Consider the following 18,756-nt stretch of genomic DNA (forward strand, 5'->3'; position numbering starts at 1 on the left):
CAATCGACCCTCTCTCTATTTCCCCTTTTCCCTCTCTCAATCGACCACCTCTCTTTGTTTCCCCTTTCTCAATCCACCTCTATTCCTCTAGGGTCTCTCTCTCTCTCTCTCTGTGTGTCTTTTACAGACCAGATCTGCAGGATACGCAGGTGTCGGATTTACACCTCATGTTATAACAGTCAAAGCTGGAGAGGTATGCATTTTTTTTTCTTTCAAAATTGCATGGTATTCTTGTATCCTTTTATGATTACTGTCAAAATGTGATTGTGCACATGAAAATGTGGGTTCTATTCTGTAATTTTACATTGGAATGTGTTATCTAGTTTGACAGCCTCCAACAACTGCTTTTAGGATTTGATGCGTTCCTATAGTAAACTGTTATTTTGTTTTGTTTCTATGCCCTATGCCTGATTATCGTACTCTATGTTGATGTGGTGTATTTTAATTAGATTATTGTTGGTACCAAAATTGTTTAAACCTCCAATTGTTCTTTTAGTTTAATTTATCCATGTTCTAGTTTAGATATTATGATCATATATGTGTTAAAATTAAAGAGATGTTGAGGCAAATATTCTAGCGTCAAAGGGTTCTTGGTAGTACTATTTTGCTGGAATTCAATTTTTGATTTTAGTCGATTTACAATTCTTTCTGACTTTGGAATTTAGGCTGAAGTTGGGAAAAAGCAGCCCGCTCAATGCAGGTTCTGTTTTCCATGCTGACCTAGACATCAACTGTGAGCATGTTTCGGAAGCCCCAAAAACCATGATTTGGTCATATAATCTGACACATCATCAATTATGATTATGAAAAGGCCTGCAATTTCAATGACACTAGTTTCTTTGTGGGATTCTTATGATTTGACTTTTATCATTTATTTTTGTAGACTCGGTTCCAGCATGATAAGCAAGTTTACATATCGTTCTTAGAAATTCTAAGTATGCCCGGAAAGGAGCGCATCTCCATTAGTGATGTCTACGAAAAGGTATATGCATGGGACAATACACTTCCGTTTTCGAATTTTGTGTTATCAAATTCAATGCTCTGAAGAATATGTAAATGGCCTCAATTCTATATTTCATATAAAAAAATAAATTATATGCAGTAACTTTCCCCTTTATTACTTACTGTGGTTTTCTGATGGATCATTTTGTTTCTTGATTTTACTGGCAGATAATTCAGTGGATTTCACAGATAATCAAGGATGGAGACTCTAGGGATTTGCCTTTTTTTGTAAGTAACATTCATAAACACGAGCATGCTTTTGAGATCAAAATTTATCCTACAAGTAAATTAAATTGTTTACACTGATGTTTTGAAATTAATTGTTCACTTCATGCTTGTTTAATTCATGTCATCATCCTTCAGATCACTTCTTGCACGGTTCGTTTTTGGGGTGTTTGCATTATGATAGTTTTAGGAGTTGTAAGACTCAAAGATATTTCAACTGTTGCTTCAGCAAATCTGATGCACTCTACCTGAAATTCTCTTTGATGCTTCTATTTTTCCTTCCCCTACTATATGCAGGATGTGCTAATTGATATGTTTTCGTTCATGTAGATAGCAAAGACTCCGGAGCTTAGTCCAGAGGATGTTGATCCAATCTGGTGAAAGGGTGCCCAAGGCATCTTGTCTTCAAGCAAGGGATTGAAATAAAGGATTCAGAGCATAACTTCCGATATGTATGATTGAATGAGAGATCCAAGGCTTGGTCCAATTTTTCTTTTCGGAGCATGCATATCTTTTGGTAGCATCTGGTTCAAAGGAACCAATCAACACAACCAATCGAAGAGGTAAGGTGCTAAAAGATACAATCCAGAATGCCTTTAAAGAGTATTAGAAATTTAGAAGGGCAAATAGTTAACCTTTGGAGTGTTATTTATAAAACCAAAAATATTGCGTTCGTGTGTTTGGTCTGGAGAAAGCTATGGAGGGCTGTTAATGGGCACTGTGATTATGGATACCCAAAGTACCTGGCCCATATTCAGACCTAAGGGAATCAGATTGAGGTCCAGTTGCATTTGGATACGAATCTAAACCCAAAATGATTTTTTAAAAAACAAAAAATTGAAAAGAGGACGTGAATATTATTAAATATTATTTTTAATAAATTGCTTTTAAATCATGTCTCTCCTCTGATGGATTTTTGTTGTAGGAGGGGAAAAACCATTTTAGGTATGCAAGACCGATTACCTTCTTTTTTTCTCTTTTGAATATTCATATTTCTGTCTTTTTAAAAAAAATGGAATTAGATTGGGGGTTTGAGTGGGTATTGATTAGATTGATTGGGTGTTTGAAGGTTCTTTGTTGCCTTTTTATGAATGCAAAGCTTTCGTCTCAGGTTGGTCTATCTCAGTGGTGGTCACATTTGCTTATGCTTGTCTCTTGAAATCAGATCTCCTATGACAATGTACAGATCCATATAAACATTTTTGTGTTGATGGAAACATATAACAAATATTGATATTCGCAGTTATATTTCTGATCAAATGATCTCATGGCTGTTGTGGTGTATGATTTAGGCATTTACATCAGAACTGAAATTATCCTCTGTTCCATTAATTATTTTCCCTTAATAATAAAAGCAAAAAATCTCCTTTATGTTTTAGACTATAAGAACCCATCTAAGTGGGTCCAAGTTAGGCCCATGTCACATTCATTAACTATCATATCACATTCAGTAACAGTTGTATTAAGTTGTTGACCTTGTTAGCATGTGAGTCATGTTAGTAATCATGTATAGTGGGTTTCTTTTCTATTTTGTGCAGCCAACTACTTGAGCATTACCTTTCATGTTTGTGGGTGCTTCGTGCATAGTTGTTTGCTTAGAAACTGCCCCTCCATGGCCCTACTTTTCTTGCTCGTTCTTTGGACTGCGCATGTTTTTGTTGGGTTGGAGCTAAAGGAGACTGTCTTGGCATTGTGTGGTATCAATGTAAGTGGACTGAATAAGAAAAAAATGATCATTCTCTCTGTAAAACCTCAAGTTGTAAAAGAGGTGGTTTTGGAGTTGAAGCCACTACTTTCAAGGAAGAAACTTCTTGTGCCCATTGCTGCAGGAACAAAATTAAAAGATTTGCAGGAATGGGGTGGCCATGGTCGAATAATAACAAAAGAAGTTGAAAAACTTGTAGAGTGTATTTTTGGAGCAATTGGCAAGATATGGAGAGTGGACGAAAAATTCTTTGACGTAGTCGCAGGCTTGAGTGGCAGTGGACCAGCATACATATTTCTAGCAACATAGGCTATGGCTGATGGAGGAGTTGTTACTGGTCTTCCATGAGATCTTGCATTGAAGCTAGCTTCCCAAACAGTTTTAGGAGCAGCTGCTATGGCTATCAATTCAGGAAAGCACCCAGGACAACTCAAAGATGATGTTGCATCACCTGCAGGAACTACCATTGCTGGTGTTCGTGAGTTGGAGAACAACGAATTTCGTGGAACTTTGATGAATGCAGTCATTGCTGCTGCCAATCGGAGTCGAGAGCTTTCAGAGAGGTAGTTCTGATATAAACATCTTCCATTTTCTCCATTGTAGATTCGTTCACACATGATTTAATTGCATGTTCTAGAAACCGAAGGAACAAATTTTTTTATTATGATACCACACAGATATGGATATTGATGTGTATGCGGAAATAGATGTCTCATACACAACATGTTATTGATATTCAATTTTGTAGTTTTTACTTGAAACATTCAAAATAAAAAATAAAAAAATTGTGCTGAAATGGACGTGTTTTTTCTGTCATATTTTTTGCATATGCTGCATTTGGCGAAAATTTCCCTTCCAATTTCATAAAACCTATACCATGTAACAATTTTATTATGTACTATATCTAGCACTTAATAAATTTTCTTGTTGGATTTGTTTCAAAAATACTATGAATAACTTGCAGTTAAATTACAGGATCTCATCAACAGAGTCAAAGGATACTGATCCATCAGTTTTAGTTAATGGTCATTTTAACAGTCCACTTGGTTCTCCTGGTGCTGGGGATTGTGCTTCATGTATTGGTGGGTTTAATGATATTAACTACTAGCTTGTTCCATTTTCTATGTGCTTTTTTCTTTTTTAGCCTTTCTTTGATATCTTATTTGAACTTCAAACTTACAGTCCAATTACATGATTTGGAGCAGGTTATTGACTATTTTAACAAGGCACTGGAGGGCTCAAGTATAGATCTATCATAAGCCAGTATCTCTGTGTAGATTGATCTTGGGAAACAAACAATTACATGACCACCACTGCTAAGGTAATTTTTTCATATTCCCTAGTTTTAAGCTTTTTTTGTTTTGCTTCCAATGTGGGTGATGCAGCTGGGTTAGCATTTATTGAGTCTTTCTTGTTATATATATATATATATATATATATATATATATATATATATATATATAGAGAGAGAGAGAGAGAGAGAGAGAGAGAGAGAGAGAGAGAGAGAGAAACACGAACACACACACACACGCACACGCACACACACACACACACATATCACACACACACACACACACACACACACACACACACACACACACACACACACACACACACACATATATATATATATATATATATATATATATATATATATATATATATATATATACTGGAAGATTTCCTCACTTTCATGAAAGGACTCATCTCCTTTCCACTATATATTCCAGGCACTCCATATGCAAGAGCTGTTCAGGTACTTCCAATCATATTTCAGTAGAAATATTTCAGACCCTTTTCATGCATAGATACCATTTTCTTAGGTAAGTGTCATTTACACCCATCTTTTTGATGCACACCATTTTCTTCTAGTTTTGGTATTATTACAGTACCTATAGTGCACTACTCTACTATCAATAAATAGAATGATGGGGTGTTTGCAAGAAAGGCACAGGGTTGTAAACATCTCTCTTCATTTTCCTTTATCATTTGACAAGACCAAGGTTGTAGTTTACCACCATTTTTGAAGGGTGGTGAATTATCCACACTAGGCATATTATGGTTGATTGAGAGTCCAAAATGATGCTGCCCAAATGATCCTAACCATCAGATCAGTCTGATATTGAGGTTGTTGTCTATCCTAAAAAGTGCCACTTAATTTGAAAGATCCTGATTTTGATACATGCATCACATGTGCAGGGTGCATGGATCACCACCATTTTGAGATTGTTAGTGAACTACCACCATTGGTGTCATTTCAAATTAGATATTTGCTCCTTTTACTTTCTAACCAGAACTTTTGACTGACTGTGTGTGTGTGTATGCAGGCTAGAGCAAGAATATCTTCTAGAGTGAAAGCTATAGTTGAAGAGAGAAGATCAAAGGGAGAGAACTCTGCTGGTAATAAGAAAAGTGATTTACCTTCTACTCTCTCTCCAACTTCTTGAAATGCGGAAAAAGCAATGGATGATGATCTATCTTGGTTGAATGGTTTAAGCCATGAAACCAATGAATGATGTTCAGGAACCCATAAATAGTTGGTTATGGACATTGATTCTGTTTTTCATTGGGCAGGAATACTTGCTAATGTTTCAAGGCTTGTAAGTAAGATCTTGACTTTATGTGTCCCAACCATTGCAGTAATTCGGTGAATTTCTACATAGGAGATAAATTACAATTGTTATCTCTAGCTAACTCCAATTCTAACATGTTTCCAAGTTCAAGTGATTGCATTTATTTCATAATCTTGGAATTAGTTTCTAATACAAGGTGACTGTCCAAACAGAGGACATGCATTTGGCACAGGCTACATTTTTGCATTGGCACATGACTATCGGCTCATGGCCTCTAACTATGGTTATATTTTCATGAATGAGGTGATTAAAATCACCAAGGGTGCATTTGGATGTGTAATTGAATTGAATTGCAATAACTATTGAATACGTTCTTTCATGACCAAATTGTAATTACATTTTATTTTTTAAAGTCACTGCAATTGCAATTTGGAGCCTAGTTATCAATACTTGGGAAGGTATATGCAATTCAGAAGTTAGAAAATAACTTAAGTTTAATTTTCATATCCGCTTTCAATATACCATGGCCATGCTGAAGTTTGGATTGAATTGCAATGGCTAGTATAATAATTTGTTACTAGTTTCCATTGAACAGATTGTCCAAAGGTTAATCTGTGTATGTTGATTGCTCTCTGGGGACCAAAATGTGTCCAGAAATGGATCCATCCACACATGAGTGAACCATTGTTCTGTCCATTGGATGGTTTACATGTCAAAAATCCAGCTCATTCATCAGGTAGTGTACACTTTGCACATGCCCTAGGCCAAAAACTGATGTTGGTATGCTACATGTCAAAAATCCAGTTCTTTGTTCTCGGTTGGTGCAGTTTGGCACAACAGATTTCAGGTTTTCAAAGGTAAAATGTTTCCAAAAATTGTTTGTTGGAGAAAAAATTCTCAAATTTTTGGTGATTAGCTGTCGCCATCTGGAACAACGTCATATACTTTGATATATAATTCTTTAAGTGTAACTTTTGATAGGGTGATACTAAAGGACCTGCCAAGGCTAGCGATGGATTCTCAGGTAAACATTTTTTCTCAATATCACTTGCTTACTGAAAATATAAATCTTAAAATTGGATATTGTAATGCTATTTAGTGGCATTTTTGTATGGATGTAAACCTTTTTTTCTTCAAAGGGCATAATTTGTATGTCAGACTGCGAATGGGACACTACGTTTTCTATTGCAATCAGTTGAAGCTATAGGTAGAATTTGTATGTCAGAATCCATGGAAATAAGGGAATTGTTAGGGAAAATTCAAGTATAACTTGCCACCCAAATCAATGGTACTTGTGTAATTTATGCTTGCATATTTCATTCAATTTTTCACTTTTTCATTGGTTTGTCTAGAGATTTAGTTTTTGAACCTTGTTTCTTTGTCTATGCAGAGAAATAAGGCGTGGGTTTTCATTTACCCCAACAATATATGAGGTAATGCTTCGATCTTTTGGAATGGTTTTCTTTGATTATTTTATTATTATTATTATTTTTTAAATATTAGAGTGTAATTAAATTAAGAGTTGTTGTAGATGCTAATAGATTCTCAACTTTCTAAATCTGTTCCTTTACTGCTATTATTGTGATCATTATGTAGATACTTCCTGTTAGTTTATTTGTGATGGGTGAATTGCTAAACTTTAATTTTATGAATTTGATCTTTGTATACAAAGGTGCATGTGAGTCCCGTTGATCTGTTATTATTTCTAACAATGCCACCATCTTTTACAGGTGCCCAACATGCTTGGCTAAGGGATGATTTACTTCGAGTGGACCGCAAAGTGACCCCATGGCTGGTGGCTGCATGGCATCCTCCTTGGTACAATAGCTATTCATCACATTATCAGGAATTTGAATGCATGAGGTAGGAAATGGAAGCACTCTTGTATCAATATGGTGTTGATATTGTCTTCTCGGGTCATGTAAGTGCCTTTTCAGATTTGTTCTTGTGGACCAAAGAAAGCTTTTATCCTAATGAAACAAATGATATTGTTTTCTTCTTTCTTTCCTCTTCACTTGTACATGTGCATAAGTTTGCATGTGTGGATAATATTATAAAGGACTCTGGAGGCCTCTTGGGTGGGGAGAGGAAGGGTAGAAGAAGTAGATCAGTGTATGGTCTAAGAGGGGAGTTGTGGTGGAGTGAGACTCTAATGTTTGGGTGAAGGAGGATTGGTGGGGAGGGGAGTTGTCTCAGTGGAGTTAAAGGATATGCTGACGGGATTCCGGTGGATGTTTACAGCAGCATATGGGCCAAACCAAGTAGTGTAGAGACGAGATGTTTGGAACATTGTTGGGACAGAATAAAATGGTGGGACAGATTCATGTAGGTGACCCCAATTAATTGTTATCTCCTGCTACCAAGCAAATTGTTAATTCTGATGTTTTGTTTCTCAATTCAAGTGCTTCAAATGTGAGGAAATCGCTTCCTGCTTTTCTGGACACTAGTATATAAATAAAAATGGCAGTAGTTACCGTGTTGGTACACACACACCCCATTGTTAGCCACACCCCACTTGGGAATTGATAGCTATGTGCATGCACACTTATCCTAGTTAATAAAATTTCCTTTTTAGTTTTGACCAAGAAAAAAGTGATGTCCAGATGAGCGGAATTCACCCAACTATTGTTCTTGTGAAAGTACTTGATCACTAGAAATGTGCATTGTTTATGGGTTAGATTTTTTCTTTGGAAGTTGGGAGTTTTTGTTCTGTTTTTACTTGGTTTCATTCCAAATGCTATTGCTTTTTCTTTCCAGTTTCTTATTCCATTTTCAGTTCATTGATTGATGATTCATGTCGTTCAATTGTTACATTATTTGGCTGTGACCCTCCTAAGGTGGGTCTCACAAAATAAGCAGTGCCAAAATTGTGGTGTTTGTGGGGGGCATGGTATAGGTTGCTTTGGGTGTGCATGTGTCAGATTCTACTATGCATTTATTTATTATTTTGAACATTATTTTGGTAATCTAAATTTGTAAAAATTTTAGGCCCGGAAAGTGGAATTGAAGACAAGACCAGATACTCCGGATGTCAGTAACCTACAAAAGTGTGTGGATTTTATCCATGCCTTCATGCTTGGATTTGATGTCATCGATGTAGTTGTGCTTTTGCGTCTAAGAAGCTTCTTTGCTGGTTTCACTTGGCTAATAATCTTTACCAAATCTTCATGTGTAGGCGAAAGAAGCAAGCCAACTTATAGCGGTCACAACAAGGACAACAATTGTGAATGGCGATGAACTCATTGTCACCACAACAAGCCCTTATGAGCAAGCAGCATTTGGTTCTAAAACTGATTGGCGTGTGAGAGCAATCTCAGCGACAAATCTATATCTTAGAGTCAATCATATTTATGTGAACACTGAGGACATTAAGGTAAATAATTATGGCTATTTTCCATTGTATGCACTTTTTAACTTTCAAGGTTCTGGAAACTGAACTTATGTGAGTAATTCCTGATTACAGGAGATAGGCTACACATACATCATGCCCAAGAACATTTTGAAGAAGTTCATTTGCATAGCAGATCTTCGGACTCAAATTGCAGGATATTTGTATGGCATAAGGCCCCTAGATAACCCTCAAGTGAAGGAAATCCGCTGTATTAGTTATTAATTAACATTAATATTTTTTAGCCAACTCATCAAATTAAAGATGTGTATTGTAATAAATATTATATATTTTTTTAATGTCTAGTAATATAAAATTTGTTTAATATTCAGTTTTATTTGTATGGCATTATTTTTATGTTTCAAATATTTTAAAAATACAGGTTTTGATTGAATTATATATAATAAAAAAAATTACTGGCATGCTAAGGCCTCTCAAATCTATACAAAAGTTTTTAGCGGCGCTTGTGTAGAAATTTTACGGTGCTTTTTCAAGAGAAAAAGTGTTAAAAACCACTTATACCGGCGCTCGGAGCGATTTTTACCAGCGCTTATTCACGTCGCGAAAAACTACAATTATTGGCGCTCCGACAAGCGCCGCTAAAACTCATCTAGCGCCGCCAATACTTTTCCCGACATACCCATTTATCGGCACTTGGTTAGCGCCACTATAACATTTGTCGGCGCTTTTAGGGGCTTTTAGCGGTGCTTTCGAGCGCCGCTAAAAGTCCCAGTTGTTGTAGTGTTGGTTAGACCAACTTAGAGCATGGGGAGAGGATTGGGCCGCGGTCAAGTGACATTGGGGTGCGTAATAGGTTGATAAGCCAATGAATACCTTGGCACTACATCGAACATACCGAGAGTCATTATTGAGAACAGATTAGGGCTGGGTGTGGTACATTTCTCATCACCAACGAAAGGGTGGGAACTATGAAAAGAGGCTGTAACCCGTTTCTACAGCCATGGGGTACTTAGTCCGAATACGTCGGTGGTTATCATCTCTAGTGTGAAGAAAATCTGTGTACGACAATACAATCGTATTAGTTATCAATTGGTGTAGGAAGAGCATAGTATATGGAACTTGAGATAGTTACAGTAGGATATCAAGTGGTGTATCTTGTGTGAATTAATTGTACGTTACATGGAGAGTGTTAATGGATTCTCTCAATGAGCATGGCTTTCAAAAAGTTTAAATTGGGAATGTGTGGTACTGAAATGATATACTTAATGTTGGGGTGAAAATAGACTTTTCAAGTATGAGGTTGATGACAAGCAATCAGGTTCGTATCGATCGATTCCGAGGAGCTCCCATGCCCGTTCATGACTTTATCCATTTTCAAACTCTGGCCGAACTCTTGTTGTGGCTCTTTGAGAATCGTGTACGTGGAATTGCTTGGCCTAAGGCCAACCTCATATGACAAGATGAAGAGGATGGTCATCCGAGACAATGGAGTTTCTATTAAGTAAAGAGCACCAAGTTCCATGCTCGGTGCTCAGTTCCGTCCTTGGTGTTTGGATGCGGGCGAATCAGCAGCCTATTTAAGGCGATTGACTAGCCGACCAGAGCGACCTCTCCCAAGTCGGCTTGTTAGGAGATTGGCTCGCCTGATCAGCCTCGGTCCATTAGGAGTTCAGCTCAACTGATCGGCCTCGGCCCGTTAGTCTCCTCGGCCACAACTTTCTACTTAAAATAATTCAGATTTTGATCACTTAAGACTTATCTCTACCGAGAATGTCACGTAACAGCTAGGAAACATACGCGAAAGCTACGCCTATGATTGAGAAACCTTTCTCTCTACGTAACAAACTTCGAAAGGCTATAAATACAGGCCATTCCATTGGTGAAAGGTACACACAGCATATACGCCCTAAACCCAACCAACTAGATTCAGATTCCCTAGCTTTAACTTACTCATCGGAGAGTCCCCCTGCCATAGTCAGGGTCTCCTTTGTCTTCATCGCATGCAAGTATTGGAACGTCCAGTGATCTAGCAAGGGTGAACCAAAAAATTGCATCAAAAGTTTGGCACCGTCTGTCGGAAATGACATCAAAGTCATTCTCGTCTCTCCATAGATCTACAATGGCCAAAGGAAGGAAGAAAGCCACCGCTATCACTGTTGCTGATCCTACATTAGCAGAACAACCTGCTGATCATCGAGATTCATCTTCCCAATTCCAGGATGAGTCTACTTATTCAGGTCCAGCACATCGATCTTGGAACCAAGGAGGCCGCCTTCTCCCCATAGAGCATCAGGTTGAAACATTGGCTAGCAACATTGACTAGATAAGGCAGATGTTGAAAAGATAGAGACCTCCTCTCGACTAAGATGTTGTTGCATGGGCGACTATTGGGGTTACAACACCAGCTAGCTCCTAGAAAGACCTATCTCATAATGTTTCAAATTGTGCGCCCTCTCATGCCTCGAGAACCGCCGCACTGGCCCCCTCCAACCTATATCATGAGTTCAAGAAGAGGAGGCATGGAAAGGCTCCCGAAGTGGATGTCACTCACGAAGCATTTGCTAAGAACAAAGACTCCTGGGAAGCCCAACTCGAGGAACTATGAGGTCAGATTGGTGATTTACGTCAAGCTTATCGGGCACAGGCCCCGACCTTGATAGAAGCTATGTTGGAGGAGACCGAACCACCATTCACCGACGACATTATGAGGTCAGCCCTCCCCCTGAGATTTTAAATGCCACCTGTCACCCCATACTCAGGTTCCGAAGACCCCACCAAGCACCTAGAATCTTTTAGGGCATGGATGGAGCTCCAATCAGCATCAAAGACGATCACATGCCTCGCCTTCGCCCTAACCTTAATAGGAGTAGAGCAAAGATGGTACAAACAACTAAAACTGAGGTCGATCAACTCCTACTTCGACCTCAGCAAGGTCTTCCTAACAAAATTTATCGTCGGGAACGACCAGAGGAAACCATCTACTCATCTGCTCACTAACAAGCAGAAGGAAGGCGAGGTGTTGAAAGACTATATCACGTGCTTCAATGAAGAGGCAATTTAGGTAGAAGACTACTCAGATAAAATAGCATTGACTACCATGATAGTCAGGCTTAGGGAATGGAGATTCCTCCTTTTAATAGGGAAGAACCCTCTGACAACTTTAGCCGAGCTTATAAATTGTGTACAAAAATACACCAACACCGAGGAACTTTTCAACTCTCGAAAAGCTACTCGATATGCCGGGATCTCGGCTAAAGACAAGAAACGAAGAGACGAAGCACCTTCTCAGGCACCCACTAGTAAAAGAAGAAGAGACGAGGATCCAGACAACGGTCAACGCCCAAGTAGACGATCTAAGAGAAAAATTTTCTCATATGCCCCTCTCAATGCTACGCCTAAACATGTCCTCATGGAAGTCTGGGACAAACGACTTATGAAGTGGCCAAACCAAACGAGGACTGACGCCGACAATAGGGATAAGCGGAAGTACTGCTACTTCCACTATGACCACGACCACTCCACCAGCGACTATTTCGACCTCAAAGAAGAGATTGAGGCCCTCATTCGCAATGGGCATTTACGAGAGTACGTCAGAGAAGAACAATCATATCGAAGGGACGACTAGCCCAGTAGTGCAATCAACAACAAGCCCACCGATGAGATTTGCACCATCTTTGGGGGCCTTGTGGGAGGTAGAGATTCAAATCGAATCTGTGAAGCCCATGCTCGAAGTGCCAACTCGGACCATCATGTCCACCTTACCTGTAAACCCCCAAAAGAGTAGAGGGTGCTCCCTTGCGACCTAACATTCATCGAGGAAGATGCCCGTGGACTTCACCACCCTCACGATGATGCTCTGGTCGTTGCTATGACCATAACCAACCACGAGGTGTTCTGCATCCTTGTGGACATTGGTAGCTCAGCTGATATTCTCTTCGCCGATGAATTTGACAAGATGGAGATTGAGAGGTCTTGATTCAGGCCTGTTAAAACTCCACTGCTTGGATTCGCAGGAGACAAGGTCACTTCTGAAGGCTCCATCCAACTCCCATAACTGTAGGAGAAGGACAAAACCAGACCATCATGATGATCAACTTTTTGGTGGTCGACTGTCCCTCAATCTACAATGTGATCCTCGGATGGTCATCCCTCAATGCCATGAGAGCGGTAGTTTCAACCTACCACCTCAAGATAAAGTTTCTTGTAAGACCTGTATCCTAGCCCGTACCGTTTCGTAGGCTTCCGCGGTCCTCCCGATCGAATTTCGACGACCGACGATGCGTAGATAGCAATTGTACACGACCTTAAGTGGTATCGCGTATTCTAGAGTCAGCTCGACCTAAGACTTGTACACTTGCGACCGCGCCGTCGCCACAGTTCTAATGCTGCATCTCGCGCGCCGAGGCGATACTTGGGCCAGGAGATGTGGGCCCGTGTTTAGTTCGAGAAAAATGCCGCGCGTTGTAAATCCCAAGAGAATATATCCCATCAAATGTCAAGTACACATCTCATCACTCCCATCACTCACACCCATCCCCAAGTACAATACCCATCCCCAAAGTCAACTATGTCAAGTACATCCATCACCTTTCACCCATCCTTCACCCATCACACCCATCTCTTACATCACCTCTCTCTCTCTCATCTCTCTCTCATTTCCTCCCAAGCTCCATGAGAGCAACCGTCTAAGCTATTTCCATGAGAGAGAACTAGTATGACCCACCTTCCTATCATCCAATCCCACCCTCCAAGCTTCATCTCGATCATTGAAATGTATTCCATGGAGCTCTAGAACGCATCAGTGGAAGGAGAAGTCCATAATCAAAGGTGGGTGTTCATAATACCTCTTCTTTTGATTTAGGGCCCACATATGGTCGGACCCACATTGATGTATGCATTGTATAGAGGGGCCCATAGTGGTGGGGTCCCTCCACTATTCCGATCTTTCTCTCTCTCTCTCTCTCTCTCTCTCTCTCTCTCTCCCTTTTTGTGTGATGGCATGTGGCCCACTTAATCTAGACCGTCCGGAGCCCACTTGATGTACGTGTGGATCCATATAGTCCATTTGGCAGTAGTATGGGGCCCACCCCACACGTGCTGCACGTGTGGGATGGGACCCGCCTTGCTGTGCGCATTCTGTATCCACACCGTCCATCAGGTTAGGACGGTGGGGACCCCATATGATGTATGTGTTAAATCCACACCATGTATCTATGTGGCCCACCTTGATGATAGGTGTTTAATCTAAACCGTCCATCCATATGGACTTTCAATAGGTCTGTGAACGCTGGATATGTTATAATGATTAAAAAAATAAGAATAATATAGATAATAAAATTATATATATATGTATATCTGGTGGGCCCAACGTGGGACCACCTCTGTCGGAGGTGATTGGCTGGTGTATTTACATCAGCTATATAGCTACTGTACTGGACGTCAGCTAGCCTAGTAGGTCCCATCATGAGGTATTGTTATATCCTAACCATCCATCCACGTGGGACCACCGTGATATATGTATTTTATTCCCACCGTCCATCTGGACGGTGGGGGTCACAATAATGTATTTGTTTCATCTAAACCATCCATTTGGATGGGACCCACCTTGATGCATTTATTCTATATCCGCATCGTCCAATTGCCAGGACGGTGGGACCCTTGTGGTGTATGTGTTTTACAGACATCGTTTATCAGGACGGTGGGTCTCCACCATGATGTATTTATTTCATCCACACTATCCAGATTGTGATGGACGGTGCTAAACAATGTTTGGATAGTGCTGATTTACATAGACAATGTTTAGACAGTGATGTTCATCATTAGTGAGCCATGTGCCCTATAGAATGATAGTGTATAGTGATACACATGTTACACTAACTATTGAAATGATTTCTAGTGTAATCCAAGCTCTCACTTGAGGCCCATTGGTGCGGCCCATCCATGAGGCCCATCTTGATGTATTTGTGGCCTATCTGTTAAGGCCCACCTTGATGCAATTACAGCCCATGTGATAAGGCCCATTGTGATGTATTTTCGACCCATTTCGTAAGGCTCATGTGATGCGGCCCATCTTGATGTATATGAGGCCCATTGGTGCGTCCCGTTGATACGGCCCACTTGATGTTTATGAGGCCCATTAGTGCAGACCATTGATGTGGCTTGATTTGATATATATAAGGCCCATTGTTGAGGTCCATGTGATGTAGCCCATCTTGATGTATATGAGGCCCATTGGTGCGGCCCATGCAATGCGGCCCACTTGATGTGTAAGACCCAAGTGGTGAGGCCCATTATAGTGTGCATTAGGCCCATGGGACGCGGCCCATTGTGATGTGTATTTGGCCCATGTGATGAGGCCTGTTGTGATGTATATGTAGCCCTTGTATGAGGCCCAAGTGATGTATATGAGGCCCTTGTGTGAGGCCATGGGCCACTATTTGTTTGGCCTTATGTGGGCCACTCCTTGGGAGCAATGATGATTAAATGTTCACATTGATGGGCGATGATGGTTAAAAGTCCACATTGTGACCTTCCCTTAGGCCCTTTATGAGGTCGATTACTGTTTCCTATTATCGAGGCCGATTCCGATTGTCGAGGCCGATTACCGAGCCGATTCTAATTGTCGAGGCCGATTCCGATTATTGAGGCCAATTTTGATTGTCGAGGCCGAATCCGATTATTGAGGTCGATTCCGATTATCGAGGCCGATTCCGATTGTGGAGGCCGAATTCGATTATCAAGGCCGAATCTGATTATCGAGGCCGATTCCGATTGTCGAGACTGATTATCAAGGTTGATTCCGATTATCGAGGTTGATTGTTAAGGCTGATTGTGGAGGCCGATTACGATTGTCGAGGCCGTATCCGATTATCGAGGTCGATTCCGATTGTCGAGACCGATTCCGATTGTCGAGGCTGATTATGATTGTCGAGGCCGATTACGATTGTCGAGGCCGTATCCGATTATAATTGTCGAGGCCATATCCGATTATCTAGGTTGATTCCGATTGTTGATGCCGATTCCGATTGTCGAGGTCGATTGTCGAGGCCGATTCCGATTGTCAAGGCCAATTCCAATTGTCGAGGCCAATTATTGAAACTAATGCTGATTATCGAGGCCGATTATCGGTGCTGGTTATCGGTACCGATTATGAGTATGTGACAGCATAGCATCATGATACATGACTATACGTATCATCTGCATGTTTGTTATGAGATGTGGTTGACCATTGCATATGTCATTGGGCAGGTTATTATGAGACTCCTTGATAGGCGGAGATTGTTTCACATGAGCGCACGGTACGTGCAGGATTGATGCATGACTGGATTGTATGACTCATGCATCTTGCATTATGCATTGTGATTACTGTACGCCTTAACGACATCAGGGCCGTAACCCCCACAGGCATGTTATGGATGGCTAGATGAGACATCGAAAATGTTTGGTTCGAGCATCTGGGTACTTTGGATGTCCTTGGGTGAAAGTCCCTAGACCTCTGTGGCCGGGAGACGCCCCAAAGTCTAGACCGACTGGATACATAAGTACTCGAGTGCCGAATTGTAACATCTCGTGCCTTTGGTACATGGGTGTTACTCCTGAGGACCTCGGTTATAGGGACTAAGAACGATTAAACAAGGCAACTTAAACTTTACACGTGTAGGTTGGGACTCCCAATCAATTATAAAAGCTGACCACTAAGAACTAGATGAGCCAAGACAAACCCAACGCCAAACTGGAAGGTAAAACTCAGCAAACCCTTAGATTAAAACAGTTTATGAACAAGTTACCTAAGTCACATTGGCACAATACACCCACTAACAACTCTTAAAGACTTATTTATGGCCAACCGGATAATTGGTGTACACTAGAACCACGATCAACCGTTGAAACCACCCACCAGACCAGTCCAACCATTAGATCATGATGAATGGGCCGAATAGCACCCCGAAAGGCATGATACAGCCCACTTGGGCTCACATATGTCCCAAACTCGGCCGGGGCCCCTATACTGGGACCCCTAAACAAATGGTCAGTGTAGATTTATCACAAACATCACATTAGACCCTACAAAAGGTGTGTGCGCACCTTGGGCTATTGTGCACCGTGTGCACTAGACCAAGGAGGAGCGGTCAAATGACTGTTGACCGACCCATTTGCAAAAAGAGAGAAACTCTCTCCCGCCATTTCCAATATTCGAAACTGACGGGTTTCAAACCCCTAAGTGAGCCACCCCGACCACTTTCCGGGTAATCCGGGCCGTCCATTTTGTTGGTGGGGTCCACCCCAACAAAACCGTATAACGATGAGGCCCCCTGAAAACAAACGAAGGAAGTTGCTATTAACCGTCCGTTTTTATCATGAACAGCTGGATCCGTAGAGGACGATCAGACTGCTGGCGTAAAGGGCAAGGCAGCGTCAGTTTACCTGGAGGATTACCGGCGTGCACACGCCAGCCAGGGAGGGTCCTCTCTCTCGAGCCAAAAACACCCAAACACGGAGGAATTACGGGCGGAGCTTTCTGTTTCGGGAAAACAGAAACTGGCACCGACGGCCGTTGCTTGGGGATTGGCAGAACCGATCCCAGCCATTGGAGCTCTGACTCCATGCCTATAAAAAGGGAACGTGGTGCCCTGAGAATCCACACCCAAGAAGTAAGAAAAGAGAGAAAATGAGGAAGAGAGAAAGGAGAAAAAACAGAGGGGTGCGCTCAGTGCACACTGCCCCAACTCGGTCCGTAAAAATCGAACCGTGTCGAGTCAGTGTGGACCTACGGTTTCACCACCTGAGGGAGAGAAAAAGACAAAGGAGTGAAAGGAAGGAGAGTATCGGTGGGAGCATCGTCCACCTTGCAGGCCAGGTAACGGCCTAACCAGCCCCTGCTCGACCCTCCTTTTTATGAGGATCCCATCCGCGTTTTTACGCTCTGAATAGGCCACACATCCGGACCGAGGTCAGGTTCTGCACCAGACTGAAAATGAGCTACCTGTTGGGCCGTTAAGAGGCCTGAAATAGAGGAGAATCGGGCCGTGAAAATGACTTACAAACGGCCGATTTCCAGTCCGAATGTGACGAGAAGAATGACCTGATATCGCCAGGTTCCTCAGCTTGGGAAACAGGCTGATATCCACTGATTTCCAGCATACGGATAGGCTGAAAACACAACCTACGTTAGCTGCGTTTTGGTTTAAAAACGGCATGAGGAGGGCTGAAATCTCAGCTTGTCGGCACCAGAAAACGGTCACCTAGCTGGGCCGTTCCTCATATCATGAACAGGGCTGTATGAAGCCTCTGATAGATGTCCGATCTCAGCCGTAACCGGGCCGTTTTTGGGCTGGAAACACGGCAAGGAATAAGCCCCTGTTCGAGCTCTAAACGGTCCGCAAAAATGACCTTTCAATGGGCCGTAAGTAAGAACCCAACATGGGCCTTGCACAATTGCAGATGGGCCACGCCTTCACTCCATTTAAAACTGCGGGCCGCACTACGTTTAAGATAGGTGGGCCTCATGTTTTCATCTGGTGGGCCGCACCAGCAGAAAATCACGGTGGGCCACACCTAGATGTTGTGTTTTCCATTCAAACCGTCCATCAATGGACGTTACTTCCTGGTCGTCCATCAATGGACGTGCAGTGCTGGACGATTTGCTGTATATGTTAGAAAAAAAAAAAAGAAAGAAAGGGGGGAAAGTATATATATATAATAATATAATAATAATAAGTGATATATGAGATAGTGTATATATATATATATATATATATATATATATATATATATATATATATATATATAATACTATGTATATGTGGTGGGTCCCATGTTGTGATTGGCTGGAGTACCCCTCTATTACATATAATACATCATAAAATATTATATGTGGGCCCCACGTACCGTGCTGTACCCAG

At 41.3% G+C, this 18,756-nt stretch overlaps 1 pseudogene; it reads left to right on the forward strand.

The window, feature by feature from the left end:
* The first annotated feature begins 2,839 nt into the window (after positions 1 to 2,839).
* On the forward strand, positions 2,840 to 3,686 carry LOC131254972 (pyrroline-5-carboxylate reductase-like; annotated as a pseudogene).
* The last annotated feature ends 15,070 nt before the right edge of the window (positions 3,687 to 18,756 follow it).

This window comes from Magnolia sinica, chromosome 9 (genome assembly GCF_029962835.1).
Source record: "Magnolia sinica isolate HGM2019 chromosome 9, MsV1, whole genome shotgun sequence".
NCBI lineage: Eukaryota > Viridiplantae > Streptophyta > Magnoliopsida > Magnoliales > Magnoliaceae > Magnolia > Magnolia sinica.